Consider the following 4827-nt stretch of genomic DNA (forward strand, 5'->3'; position numbering starts at 1 on the left):
ACAGGCCCGCAGGGAAGCATTACAAACATTATAAACACAACACAGAAAACCTGGCACTCACCTGCAGATACTCAGTAATACATAGGGGAGATTCTGGTGAACTGCTTGTGCAATGCTGCCCCCTGCAGATTCACAGTCAATTGGCTGCTAGCAGGGGGAGTCAATCAGCCCGATCGTATAGGATTGGGCGGATTGCAGACAACAGCCTCAGAGGCAGGGGACAAGTTATGGAGCAGCGGTCTAACTGCTGTTTCCAGTGAGCCTGAAGGCTCGCGCGGAAACAGGGGCATCAAGCTCCATTTGGAGCTTGATAATTTGGCCTCTTAGACTTATTTACTTTGCAACCAAAAAGGAGCCAACATTTCTTATTGTCTCCAGCCTGTTATAGCAACAGCAAGTGTTTAAAGTGCGAGCAGGTGAGGAGAAAGTGGGCACACCTGTCTGGTATCTCTGCAAAGTACGTCATAAGTTAAAGCCCTGACATGTGCAATAGAATAAAAGTGGCAATGGCTTGTCAGAATGGCCCATTGAAACTAAAAGCTTTAAAACTCATAATAAGAATCCTTGATGTGTAAAATACAAAGAATAAAATGATTAAAACTGTTATAATGTTGAACTATACCACATTAAAGGACTACTAAACACAATAGAACTGCAATACACAATAAAAACACAATGCAAAAGAGCTTAGTATGAATTTCAAATGAGTAGTAGATTTTTCTTTCATGTAATTAGCAAGAGTCCATGAGCCAGTGACGTATGGGATATACATTCCTACCAGGAGGGGCAAAGTTTCCCAAACCTCAAAATGCCTATAAATACACCCCTCACCACACCCACAATTCAGTTTTACAAACTTTGCCTCCTATGGAGGTGGTGAAGTAAGTTTGTGCTAGATTCTACGTTGATATGCGCTCCGCAGCAAGTTGGAGCCCGGTTTTCCTCTCAGCGTGCAGTGAATGTCAGAGGGATGTGAGGAGAGTACTGCCTATTTGAATGCAGTGATCTCCTTCTACGGGGTCTATTTCATAGGTTCTCTGTTATCGGTCGTAGAGATTCATCTCTTACCTCCCTTTTCAGATCGACGATATACTCTTATTTATATACCATTACCTCTGCTGATTTTCGTTTCAGTACTGGTTTGGCTTTCTACAAACATGTAGATGAGTGTCCTGGGGTAAGTAAATCTTATTTTCTGTGACACTCTAAGCTATGGTTGGGCACTTTATTTATAAAGTTCTAAATATATGTATTCAAACATTTATTTGCCTTGACTCAGGATGTTCAACATTCCTTATTTTCAGACAGTCAGTTTCATATTTGGGATAATGCATTTGAATCAATTTTTTTCTTACCTTAAAATTTGACTCTTTTTTCCCTGTGGGCTGTTAGGCTCGCGGGGGCTGAAAATGCTTCATTTTATTGCGTCATTCTTGGCGCTGACTTTTTTGGCGCAAAAAATCTTTTCTGTTTCCGGCGTCATACGTGTCGCCGGAAGTTGCGTCATTTCTTGACATCCTTTTGAGCCAAAAATGTCGGCGTTCCGGATGTGGAATATGGGCGTCGCTTTTGTCTCCACATTATTTCAGTCTCATTTTTTCTTTGCTTCTGGTTACTAGAAGCTTGTTTATTGGCATTTTTTCCCATTCCTGAAACTGTCATTTAAGGAATTTGATCAATTTTGCTTTATATGTTGTTTTTTCTCTTACATATTGCAAGATGTCTCACGTTGCATCTGAGTCAGAAGATACTTCAGGAAAATCGCTGTCTAGTGCTGGAACTACCAAAGCTAAGTGTATCTGCTGTAAACTTTTGGTAGCTATTCCTCCGGCTGTTGTTTGTATTAATTGTCATGACAAACTTGTTAAAGCAGATAATATTTCCTTTAGTAATGTACCATTGCCTGTTGCAGTTCCTTCAACATCTAAGGTGCAGAAGGTTCCTGATAACATAAGAGATTTTGTTTCTGAATCCATCAAGAAGGCTATGTCTGTTATTTCTCCTTCTAGTAAACATAAAAAATCTTTTAAAACTTCTCTCTCTACAGATGAATTTTTAAATGAACATCATCATTCTGATTCTGATGACTCTTCTGGTTCAGAGGATTCTGTCTCACAGATTGATGCTGATAAATCTTCATATTTATTTAAAATGGAATTTATTCGTTCTTTACTTAAAGAAGTACTAATTGCTTTAGAAATAGAGGATTCTGGTCCTCTTGATACTAATTCTAAACGTTTAGATAAGGTATTTAAATCTCCTGTGGTTATTCCAGAAGTTTTTCCTGTTCCTAATGCTATTTCTGAAGTAATTTCCAGAGAATGGGATAAATTGGGTAATTCATTTACTCCTTCTAAACGTTTTAAGCAATTATATCCTGTGCCGTCTGACAGATTAGAATTTTGGGACAAAATCCCTAAAGTCGATGGGGCTATTTCTACCCTTGCTAAACGTACTACTATTCCTACGTCGGATGGTACTTCGTTTAAAGATCCTTTAGATAGGAAAATTGAATCCTTTCTAAGAAAAGCTTATCTGTGTTCAGGTAATCTTCTTAGACCTGCTATATCATTGGCTGATGTTGCTGCAGCTTCAACTTTTTGGTTGGAGACTTTAGCGCAACAAGTAACAGATCATGATTCTCATAATATTATTATTCTTCTTCAGCATGCTAATAATTTTATCTGTGATGCCATCTTTGATATTATCAGACTTGATGTCAGGTTTATGTCTCTAGCTATTCTAGCTAGAAGAGCTTTATGGCTTAAAACTTGGAATGCTGATATGGCTTCTAAATCAACTCTACTTTCCATTTCTTTCCAGGGTAACAAATTATTTGGTTCTCAGTTGGATTCTATTATCTCAACTGTTACTGGTGGGAAAGGAACTTTTTTACCACAGGATAAAAAATCTAAGGGTAAAAACAGGGCTAATAATCGTTTTCGTTCCTTTCGTTTCAACAAAGAACAAAAGCCTGATCCTTCATCCTCAGGAGCAGTTTCAGTTTGGAAACCATCTCCAGTCTGGAATAAATCCAAGCCTTCTAGAAAGGCAAAGCCTGCTTCTAAGTCCACATGAAGGTGCGGCCCTCATTCCAGCTCAGCTGGTAGGGGGCAGGTTACGTTTTTTCAAAGAAATTTGGTTCAATTCTGTTCACAATCTTTGGATTCAGAACATTGTTTCAGAAGGGTACAGAATTGGTTTCAAGATGAGACCTCCTGCAAAGAGATTTTTTCTTTCCCATGTCCCAGTAAATCCAGTGAAAGCTCAAGCATTTCTGAATTGTGTTTCAGATCTAGAGTTGGCTGGAGTAATTATGCCAGTTCCAGTTCTGGAACAGGGGATGGGGTTTTATTCAAATCTCTTCATTGTACCAAAGAAGGAGAATTCCTTCAGACCAGTTCTGGATCTAAAAATATTGAATCGTTATGTAAGGATACCAACATTCAAAATGGTAACTGTAAGGACTATCTTGCCTTTTGTTCAGCAAGGGCATTATATGTCCACAATAGATTTACAGGATGCATATCTGCATATTCCGATTCATCCAGATCATTATCAGTTCCTGAGATTCTCTTTTCTGGACAAGCATTACCAGTTTGTGGCTCTGCCGTTTGGCCTAGCTACAGCTCCAAGAATTTTTACAAAGGTTCTCGGTGCCCTTCTGTCTGTAATCAGAGAACAGGGTATTGTGGTATTTCCTTATTTGGACGATATCTTGGTACTTGCTCAGTCTTTACATTTAGCAGAATCTCATACGAATCGACTTGTGTTGTTTCTTCAAGATCATGGTTGGAGGATCAATTCACCAAAAAGTTCATTGATTCCTCAGACAAGGGTAACCTTTCTGGGTTTCCAGATAGATTCAGTGTCCATGACTCTGTCTTTAACAGACAAGAGACGTCTAAAATTGATTTCGGCTTGTCGAAACCTTCAGTCACAATCATTCCCTTCGGTAGCCTTATGCATGGAAATTCTAGGTCTTATGACTGCTGCATCGGACGCGATCCCCTTTGCTCGTTTTCACATGCGACCTCTTCAGCTCTGTATGCTGAATCAATGGTGCAAGGATTACACAAAGATATCTCAATTAATATCTTTAAAACCGATTGTACGACACTCTCTAACGTGGTGGACAGATCACCATCTTTAATTCAGGGGGCTTCTTTTGTGCTTCCGACCTGGACTGTAATTTCAACAGATGCAAGTCTCACAGGTTGGGGAGCTGTGTGGGGATCTCTGACGGCACAAGGAGTTTGGGAATCTCAGGAGGTGAGATTACCGATCAATATTTTGGAACTCCGTGCAATTTTCAGAGCTCTTCAGTTTTGGCCTCTTCTGAAGAGAGAATCGTTCATTTGTTTTCAGACAGACAATGTCACTACTGTGGCATACATCAATCATCAAGGAGGGACTCACAGTCCTCTGGCTATGAAAGAAGTATCTCGAATTCTGGTTTGGGCGGAATCCAGCTCCTGTCTAATATCTGCGGTTCATATCCCAGGTATAGACAATTGGGAAGCGGATTATCTCAGTCGCGAAACGTTGCATCCGGGCGAATGGTCTCTTCACCCAGAGGTATTTCTTCAGATTGTTCAAATGTGGGAGCTTCCAGAAATAGATCTGATGGCGTCTCATCTAAACAAGAAACTTCCCAGGTATCTGTCCAGATCCCGGGATCCTCAGGCGGAAGCAGTGGATGCATTATCACTTCCTTGGAAGTATCATCCTGCTTATATCTTTCCGCCTCTAGTTCTTCTTCCAAGAGTAATCTCCAAGATTCTGAAGGAATGCTCGTTTGTTCTGCTGGTAGCTCCGGCATGGCCT

The sequence above is a fragment of the Bombina bombina genome, chromosome 10 (genome assembly GCF_027579735.1).
Source record: "Bombina bombina isolate aBomBom1 chromosome 10, aBomBom1.pri, whole genome shotgun sequence".
NCBI lineage: Eukaryota > Metazoa > Chordata > Amphibia > Anura > Bombinatoridae > Bombina > Bombina bombina.